This window comes from Chroicocephalus ridibundus, chromosome 6, assembly GCF_963924245.1.
Source record: "Chroicocephalus ridibundus chromosome 6, bChrRid1.1, whole genome shotgun sequence".
NCBI classification, from domain to species: Eukaryota; Metazoa; Chordata; class Aves; order Charadriiformes; family Laridae; genus Chroicocephalus; species Chroicocephalus ridibundus.
This window is the reverse complement of record NC_086289.1, coordinates 37401904-37412120: the sequence shown is the minus strand read 5'-3', so window position 1 is coordinate 37412120 and position 10217 is coordinate 37401904. Positions and strand designations below refer to the sequence as shown.

Genomic DNA, 10217 nt, shown 5'->3' with positions numbered 1-10217 from the left:
ATCGGACAGTGCTTTTCGCTACAGAGAAATAAGGAGGCAAATCTTAAGCGTGCAAAAAAAGATAAGTTTTGGGTTATCTAACTGGTGGTGGCCACAAATCTGGAGCTACCGTAACAGGTACCCGTGGCATTGCTTTTGAAGCCTACGGGCCAGATTCCACGCAAATGAGCTCTACTGACTTCAGCAGAGGCTCCTCAGAAGCTTCCCCAGAGGGGAAACCAGAAATTGTCTATTTGGGTAGAAATTGTCTATTTGGGTAGCTCGTTGTTTGCGTCATGGATGGCATGTTAGTTCCCAAGGAAACAAAAATGAAATGGTGGTCACACATTGTTATTTTTTTTGTTTTTGCTCTCACTAGGTGGTTACAAGGACGACGTTCTGGTTTTATGCTACCGCTGCTCTCCTGCTCAGCCCAGTGTGAGGTGGCCATCAGGCTCCCACAGGTGAATACTGCTTTCAGGGGTTCTTAGATGCTCATAAAAAGAAGTCACATGTAATTTAGGGTAAAATTGGAAGGAAAATGCTTGTTCGCGTTGTATTGTGTTGCATTTTGTTGTCCTGGAGGGATGCGTTAACTCTGTTAGCGGGGTTGGAGTTTGCTGCCTCTGGAAGAGGTCAACTCTCCCAGGCGGTCTTTGTCCTGGTGGGGAGCCTGACATCCCCCTCTGCCAGCCTGGCTTTTTGGGGCACTGCCACAAGCAGGAGAGGGACAGGGACACTGCTGCTGTGGCCCAGGCTCACTGCAGATCAAAGGGGGATAGTAAGGGACGCTGCAGCCTGGTACCGTGTGCGGACAGCAAGTGATGTCCTTGGCACTACTTCTTCCCATCTTCCACTTCATCTTCTCCTTCAGTGACCTAGTGCTTAGAGATACGGTTTAGTGATGGCTTTTGGTCGAGTTGGGTTGATGGTTGGACCAGATGATCTGGAAAGGTCCCTTCCAACCCAGGCGATTCTGTGATTCTCTGACCACTTGATTTCATTCTGCTGTATGACCCGAGTATTGGGTACCTCCCTGACCCTGCGTGGAAGGGTGCAGTGAAGTCTAGGATATCCCACAAGCTTTTTTGCGTTTGTTTGATTTTTTTTCTTTTTTCCCCCTTGCAAGTCGATATTTTGGCCAAAACAATAAGCGGGAACCAGGAGGAAGCAAAACCTGGCTTTATGTCATGGGTTGCAAAGCTTTCGTAAAGACTTATGTTGGGGGAAAAATTAAAACCGCTCAAAGATCGGTCAGAGGCACAACTTAGATGCAGCCGCTGCAATTTATTTGGGTCAAGCTGGGCTCTGTAGCACTGTCTCATTTGAGGTCACTGGTGGGTACGTGGCCTTGGAGATGTTACACTAGAGGCAAGTGATGCAGAGCTGTCTCCATCCTTGGGCATCTCTGCTACAGCCTCCTGGGTTTTAGGGAAACCTGGATCTGGGAGGCCTCTGGGCCTTGGGGTAGAGGTGAGCCACCTCTTCTCCTCATCCATGCTCTTGGAGGGATCTCTCACCTCTCTGCATCTGCTGTGGGTGGCTTCCAGCCTCGGGTAAAGGGTCCCGCTTGTCCCTCCTCCCTGAACAGTAGTGCGGTGCCACCAGGAGCCCTGATGATCCCAGCCAGGGCTGTACGTGGCTGCGCTGTGCAGGGATGGACGGGTTGACTGGCTTTTCTGTTTCGTGCGCTGGGGTGAAATTAAAGGGATTTTGGAAAAAAGGCTGCATTAGCAAACCTAAGCTGTCCTGGGGAATGTTACATGGAGAAGCTAATTGTCCGAGGTGTGGGAATCCCAGGCTTTCCCACAGACTCTGCCTTTCCAGTCCTGGCCAAGCTGCCAGCTCTCTCTTGTCTGGAAAGGGAGACGGATGTTAATTGAGAGGCTGTGTTTAATTTCGGGGGCAAAGGTAGGATCTGGGCTGCGAGGCGGCTGCTGGGGAGAACTGCTGCCTGCAGGGATGGACCAGAGCAGCAGCCTGGAGGTGTGGGTCCAGCTAACGCCCCAAAAGCAGGGGAGGCTGAAGAGAAACACGGCAGGGAGATTACTCCAGGCAAAAGGAGGAGTGGAAATAGAGAAAGAATGAATTAATTTGGGGCAGGGAGAAACCTGGCCTGTACCAGTCTGGTAGGTAGGAGGGTCCTAAACCAATTCATTTCTGTACGTTGAGATAAGCCCGGGAGCCTGCGCTCGCTCTGGCCCCGACCGGTCCCATCTGCGATGAGCTGGCAGGGCTTTTACGTAGACCCAAACCGACTTTAAAACCTCTATTTTCTGCTTATTGATAGCGGCATGATTCAAAAGCCATCCTGCTGAAGGCAGCTCCTGGCAGTGCCCAGCAGTGAAGGGACAGGAGGCAGGAGCTGAAGCCCTGTAGCTGGTCCAGCCGCTACTGGTGTAGTGGTGTCTGTCCAAAGGAGTGCTGTGGCTTTACTGCGAACACCACATGTTATTTGGCCATATGAATGAGAGCCAAATTTCGCAGAGACTCCCGTAGCCTGCAATCAGCTTGCAGGCCAGGGCTGCCTGCGTTCCCACAAGCGTCCCATCTGTCCCAGTTCAGAGGACCACAGCCTCCAAGCTCCACAACATGAGAAGAAGCACCTTGTCTCTGTGTGGTCATCTAGGGTTGAGGCAGGAAAAGTTGACGGTAAACAAGAAACTTTTCTGAGCATGCTTAGGCCACTTGAGGTTGCCCATGCTCTAATGACACGTTCTGCAGATTACAGAACCTAGTAATTACAGCTAATAAGTCCAAAATGTGTAATTACCCTGCAAGCACTTTGAGCTAGAAGGCAGAAATAAGCATGGTCGTTACACACTCGTTGGGTGATCTATCGCTTTCCCCATTCGGCATGCAATATTCAGGAGCGGCAGAAAGTGTGGCCTCTCTTTTGCCCGGCCTCCATCCTCGTCAGCGTGGGGCGAAGGGAGGAAGCCAGCTCATTTTCCTGCAGCCATGGCCCAGCCAAAAGAGCTCCAAAATCCAGTTTCCTTTCCTTAAGAGGGACGATTCCTGATCAGATTTTCAGATCTGGAGTGGGAGGCTCTTGAAGGGAGGTTGTGTTTGCTTTTTCTTCCCACTACTTTCCTTTCCTTCCTAATTAAAGTAGCTCTTTTGTCAGTCCCTGAAATTTTTTCCACCCTCCGGTTTTCCCAAAGAGGCTTCTTCACGTTTCCTGCCTCTAATCAATACGTAATTTATATGCAATAACTTTGTCCAGAGAATAGGGACGCAGCTATCAGGGTTTCTCCCGTAATTCTAGCGTGCTGTAGCCGTCGACTGAAGGTCAATGCAAGCTTGACTGTGACTGATTTTTACTGTCTTTGGGAAACCTGTCAGCAAAACGCAAGCTTTGTAAAACCTCGGCTCGACGCATGCCGTAAAGGATGGGGCTGTGCAACCTGCCAAGCACACCGTGAAGCTGGCTTCCTCGGCAATGCCGCACGCGGCCAAGCTCTGTCTTACGCTCCTGTGACCCTTTTGGGTGGGAGGAGGGGACATGCCTCCGCGGGGCATGATAGATATCCTGACAGATGCTGTTTTCCCCGATTACATAGGTAGCGGGTGCTTTGATAGCAGGTGAAGCTGGCGCCTGCTCAGCCAGCGAGGAGAAGAGCTCCATCAGGCGCCCCTGGGGATGGCAAGACAATTCTGCAGAGGGGACCTCGCACCGGGGGAGCGGGCACCTTGTTTAACCTGCCTCCCAGCCAGGCTGCTGCTCATCTGTCTCCTGTCACGCCGGATCCCGCTGTCACCTCTTCAGTATCCCTCCAGCTGTGGCTGTGCCAGTATGGCTCCCACCGGGAAGAGGACAAAAGGACTCAGAGGGCAGGAAAAGATATTAGCAAGGACCAGAAGAAGTCTTCATCCTCAGAAATGAAGCTTTGGGAGACGGATGTCATCCTCTGTGCTTGTGTGTACCCTAATCCTCCCATGGATGTTGCCTGGGAGGAGTGGATATGTCCAACGGGAGTGACTGAGGCCACTCCACACCATTTTTGGGTGTCCCACGATGTCTCCGGGCAGCGGGATCAGCCTGGGGACACTCCGGCTGACATGCTTAACAAGCAGGGAGGCGCAGACTCCTGGCCACTTGGCGTCTTATTAATCACATTTAATGTGTAGGTTGCTTTAGCGTTGATCATTTCAAAATTCCCTGTCAGAAAGGTTACCTGTATAATTATAGGTATAAATCTCGGGGACGTTCTTGCAAAAACAAATGGAGCGTCTCACGCTCAGGCCAGGGATGAACCCAAAGAAGTTGTAAAAAGGGTTTGTAATGATGGACCAGGAAACCCGCACCCAGCACGGGGCTGAGAAGAGCCACCTAACTTAAAATAAACGAGGCATTTGGGTACTCGGGAGGAGTTCCTGCAGTTGTCCTGACTTCTGCAAAGCAGGAGCTATCGATCTCCAGGCTTCAGGCACTAAGCACTGCCCGAGTAGGCAGAGGCGAGGGAGAAGTTTGTTCCCAGCTACGTGGGTGCTGCGGGGAGGGACAGGGGTGACCTCGCCACCTTCTGGCACCGACCAGCCCTGCCGCCTGCTGCTATGGGTTTTTGGGCGTTGATGGCAATATTGGGAAAGGCTCCACATGCACCTCCAGCCATATCCAGGCTCATGTTGCAGTTGGAGCTGGTGTTGGCAGTGTTTCTCCATGGCGTCTTGAGCACCATTGGGAAGGCATGAGTCTGGCCCGAAAGGTCCCAGCTAATGGGGCTGGATCGGTTTGGGCTCAGGTGGTGAGTCATGAGGTGCCTCCTCCTTGAAGGGTCTCAGGCGTGGGTGGAGAAACCTGAGGTTAACCCGCTTATGAAGCAGATCTTCTGGGAAGTGCTGACAAATATCCTTGGTTAAGGGCAGAAAGCTTGAGTCGTCTTAGTCACTGGCTGAAAAATGCATGTTATTTGGTTCTGTTAGTGAAGAAAATGGAGTTGGGCCTATGTGCTTGGGGTTTTATTGACCTTTGAGGTGCACAGCCTGGGTGAAAAGTCTATCACAGGGTCTTTCAGTCCGTATGTGCCCTTTGAAACCTGCCTCTTGGGAACTGCCTCTCCTCTGCTGCAATACCGCGTAAAAGCAACCGCAGGCCCTCTCTCCCCTTCCAATCGCAGGTGCCTCCTGATCAGAGCAGGTCTTGGATGGATGGATGGATGATCTTCACAGCCCTTGTCTCCTGAAGGCCACGCTTGTCCACCTCCGCCCTTTCTGGAGAGGATGCTGGGGGAGCAGTGGGAAGCAGGGACGCTGATTTGAGTGTTTGGTCTGTGCCCGCGCTCAGCACTCAGGAGGATTAGTCACGGTTCACGCTGTCATAATAAATTAAGGTGCAAGGACAACAGTATATTAGAGGTAAAATATTCTGTATTAGCAGTAAGAAGAAATATTAAAGACTTCAGTGTTTTGGATTGCTAATTGCAGGATGTGTTAATTGCAAAGCAAGCCATACAGGCTCTTATATAAACTCCAGTGCCCATAAGCTTACATTATGAATACAAGAAGAGTACATGGGACATCATCTTGATGAAACCAAGGCAAACATCTAAAAACACTTAAAATACTCGTCTGAAACCATCCTTGTGTCTCTGTGGTATCCCAGTTAATCACAGCCCTCTCTAAAAGCACTGCCTGGGTTTTGTCTTTTACGCTTATGTTAGTTGCTTCCAACTTTCTCCTCAGCCTCATCTATAAATTCAGACTGTTCTTAAATAAGACTGGTGCCACGCAAAACCACTTCTCCCATCCCCGCGCACTGTCTAACGATTATTCCCTTATCCCTTTATATAACTGAATCAAGCCTGACACTTAAAGCACTCCCTTAGGGAAGTTATTGAATTTAACAGGGCTGAAACCAACAGGGTTCTAGAGAAATGCTCTAAAAACCTGTGCAAGATAATGGAAAACAATATCCTTTCTATAAGTTTCTGAGCTACCCTATAAAATTCTATGGCAAGAATGAAATTCCGTAGGCCCGTAAAGGCTAATTATGAGTAAATTGACCCCAGCACTTTTATTGCTGAGCCCCAAAAACTCAATGGATACTGCTTTCTCTTTCCTGGGCAGAAGGATCTTTTGGCTCTGCTCGTTAGCAATTAGTTCTCATTTTGATCCCAGACGGGATCTTGTCTGATCCAGACCCTGTGGTACAAAGTTCTGCCATGACTTGCTGCTTAACAGGCTTTTCCCTGCGAGTCCCCCACCTTCCCACAGCTCCCATGGGGTTGCCTCCTTGGCCAGCTCTTTTTTTTTTTTTTTTTTTAATTCCCTGCCTTTTTTTTTTTTTTTTTTTTTTATGACTTCTTAGCTTGTTCTCCCCATTTCAGCTCAAGGGAGAGATAGCGGATGGGAGAGGAGAGGCAGAGGAAAGACGAGGCAGCGTGAAACAGGAACGGGGGCAAAGATAACAATTCTCCAAGCTTTTCCAATCCTTCTCCAGGCTTCCCAAGCCAGGGAAAAAAAACCCACCCAACAGCCTAGGCCCTCAGCTCTCAGGAAAAGATGTTTTTCATTGGACAAGGAGGATTATGGAGTGTCCAAAGCTTTGAGGCTACAAGGGATTTTGTATTACCTTGCCTGATAATTCTCCCAGGAGCCTGTGCAAATATTCTCGTGAATGAAAACTAGCGAGGCGCTTCCCTGGTATTTGCAATTCCTTTTATTCACGTTGGCTCTTTCTTGCTGAGATTGCTCACACAAAGGGCGAATAAATATTCAAAGTGCTCATGCCTGAAACGCTCCTGCCAATGTTATGAAGTGTTCTTTTTATTATTTTTCTTGGTGCATTCAAACAATTTCAATTGATGAACCTTCAAAGAAACTCCTGCGCGTAAGGGGAAGGTGACTCAATAAGGGAAGAGAGGGAAGATCACGTCGGGGTATTAATGTCCTCACCTGCTCACCAAAGTGAAAAAACCCTGGCAGTGACTAGGGGACATCCGGATGTTAATTGAGAAGCTGAAATACATTCATTTAACACTCCTTGCCCAGAAAGTAAATGTTTCATCCTACTGACTTGTTTGTATGCCTGTTTTATTTTGTGCTCTTTAACAAGGGGGGGGGGGGGGGGGGGGGGGAAGATACAGCCAAAATACTCGCTGTAAATAATTCAACCGACTCTGTTCTCTTTTTAGGGTGGTGGATACATTTGAAGACGTGGTTCGGGCTGTGCCCCCTTCTCTCCGAGGCGCACCTTAAAGTTGGCTTTCAGCTCGGCGTGACGTGATGAGAGACGACATCGCATTGTTCTTGGGACAGGGTAGGGGGGAAAAAAGAGCCGAAAAGGAACTGTGAAATTCATGGCTTGGCACGGTTGAAAGATCCCAATGGGAGGGACGGGACTTTCTCGGCAGAGCAAGGCAGGTGTACCGCTGATGCAGAGAGCCGCTAATGCATCTCCAGTTTAGTCCTAACCTTCCTCTCCCAGTACCTTGAACTGGGAAGTGCAGAACTGGCTAAAGAGACCCAGGGAGTTGTCCCGAACCCATAGCTTCAGTCTGCGTCCTTTTCTGTTGGTGGACGAAAGTCCTGGGCTGCCCAAAGCCTGCCGCCTAACCGGTGTCAGTTGTTTCTCATTGTTCCCCCCATGCAAACGACACCAGTGGGGACAGCTGCCTAAAGCCAGCTTGGCAGAACGGCCGTGGAAATATTCACTGCGTGGAAAAAATCAAGGCCTTTTTTTTTTTTCCTCTAAGTAGTAGATAGAAAGTCAGCTCCGTTCCTGGAATTGTTTTTGAAATAACTCCTAGTCAAAGTATCCTCATTTGAAGGATCCAGGACTGTAAGAGGGGACAGATATGACTTGTTTTGTCCAGCCAGAGTTGAAGCTGTTGATCTTGGCAAGGAAGGCTCTTGCCCTGGGGCACCCAAACTAGAGCTCCCCTCTCCTAGGCTGCACCTTCCCCTCTGGAGCGTGCGAGAGGGTGCTGAGCGCATGATCTCCTGCACCAAGGCTGAGCATGTCCTAGACCCTTTACCTCCCTTTGGAAAGGAGGTTCTAACACCTTGGCTACAACGGGATCCTGGCTCTGGTCGGCAGAGACACCCTGACTGCCCAGCAAATCTCCATCCCAGGCTGCGCCAGGATGGTGGCAGAGGCATCTCTTTGGGGTGAAATGGTGGTGGTAAGCAACATGCAGCCTTTGGCTGGTGCCTCCTTCCCACTGGGACGAGCAGGTCCTACCCCACGCCTTGTCATTCCTGCTTGCCTTTTAACCTAGCGAGTTCTTCTCTCCTGGCTCTGTAAAGGTAATAGGTTCTGGCAGATGGTGGGAGGAATAGGAGGAACGGTAGCCTGATGAGCGCTGAAGAGACCATCTCAGTAACTTGGGATGATCTTCCCAGTGTGACCAGTCAGGCCAGGTCTGGCAGGGCCACGCTGTTTCCTCGTTACTGTGCCTACGGAGAACTCAGATGTCCAACCTCAACTATCAGTATTTTGCGTTTCCAAGGCAACCCCGGCTTTAACAGCCTTCATAATGACATCATTTGGTTGAAATGAGCTTGCATGATCTTTTGATTACCACTGCAAGTATAAATTAGGTTACTCTGCCCACCCCCAGCCACTTGAAAAATAAATGCATTGGAGGGATGGGGAGGGGAAAAAAAACCCTCCTCGGAAGAGGGTAAATGGAAAAATCAATTTTTACATTAATGGAGTCCTCGTTCAGCATTTCTTCTCTTTATAGATTTAGATAACAGTGATATCTTAGTTTCACAGAGCAAAGAAATTAATTACTTACTAATGGCGCAATTCAGAAATTAATTTATGTTATCCATTTAAATGTGTCATTATTAATCAATTTAAAGGTAGGGACTTGTAAGCCAGCACCGTCTGGATTGACTTATGTCGCTGGAGGACTCCCCCTGCCCCTTCCCTGCCTGCAGGTTGTTGCACCTTCAAGTGCTCTGGCATGCCTGATGCCAGGAAAAAAAAGGGGATTCCTCGGATTCTGATGCACGAGTCCATCTTTGATGCGTTTTCCTTGGTATGGGCCAGTGTCGGGGTGCTGCAAAGGTTTTAAGGCTCTTTTCCTAATTAAGTTACTCGAATTCCCGGTCTGAGGTTCAATCGTTTGGTGTTTTTTTTCCCCATTTGAAGAGGTGACGTACAGGAAGAGGATGCGGTCTCCCTGTGGCAGCTGCCTTGTGGAATTATTTTGCCGCTGGATTCCCAGCAGGTCTTGGCCACGTCGGGGGGTCTAGCACACCATGGGCTCCCTACCAGGCTTGGGATGGGGCAGCTGCCTTAGGAGGGGGATAATGAAATTGTCACGGATCTCATTATCTTGCTTTGACTGCTGCATTTAGATGGGAAGAGGTAATATATTGCACAGGGCTCTTTCTGAGCAGGACTTGTCCCAGGCTGAAAAGGGGAACTCCATGCATGCAGCAAGTCACGAATAAACAAAAAAGCGCCGCTCAAATTCTCCTCGAAACACCTGCAATTTCACTGTATTGCCGCTTTCCGTACCTGGCCGCCTGGCCTTTCCCTGGCAGGCAGGAGTCTGATCTATTGCTTTACGCTGTTTGTGTTATTAATGCCTCCAAAAAAATCTTGGATCTGCCACAACTTTCTCCGTGCGCTCCTTGGAGTGAATGGCAGGGCTGATGATTTGGGAAGAATGTCTGTATTCCGACTCTGTTTAGGCTGCTCATACAAGGGTGTGATAGCCCTTCCTTCCCTGTAATGATAGACTGTCATGCTAATTTTGATGCTACACCGCTGTAAAATAGAGGGATGTGAAAGCCTGCCTCTTGCGAGCCTACCGTGGTACCTATCTATCTGTATCTGTATTTATATACAGGTTATTTCTTTCTTCTCCCTCCCACCCCCTCCCCCTTTTAAAGTAATGCTTGCCTTTAACATCTGCTGTAGTGATAATGCTTCTTTATTAGGTCTGGAGAAGTTTAGACGTGTGCCGACGGTAAACCAAAGCCTTTACCTAGCTAAAAGGGTTTCAGATTAGTTTCACGTTGTTTTTCGGTGTTTTGTTTTTCAAACCAGTTACTGCCCTGCTGCCCACATCAGGCAGATTTCAGCCTGGAAGTTCTCTTTGTTGAGCTAAAATCCTTTCTCTATGAAACACTGAGCACCCAGGGCTAGAGGTAAGTAAGCAGCAGGTTGCAGAATTAATCAAGAAATCATTTAGCACCTGCAAATAAATACTTGTATCTGAAGTCTTCATTTTTATTTATTTTTTTTCTCCGCTCCCCCTTTTTTTCTGGTTAAATCT

General features: G+C 49.0%; 1 long non-coding RNA gene across 1 annotated transcript; it reads left to right on the top strand.

The window, feature by feature from the left end:
- The first annotated feature begins 357 nt into the window (after positions 1-357).
- Positions 358-7768, top strand: LOC134517722 (uncharacterized). The gene is made up of 3 exons (XR_010071716.1): positions 358-443; positions 5100-5337; positions 7116-7768. It is a non-coding gene; the product is annotated as an uncharacterized LOC134517722 (long non-coding RNA).
- The last annotated feature ends 2449 nt before the right edge of the window (positions 7769-10217 follow it).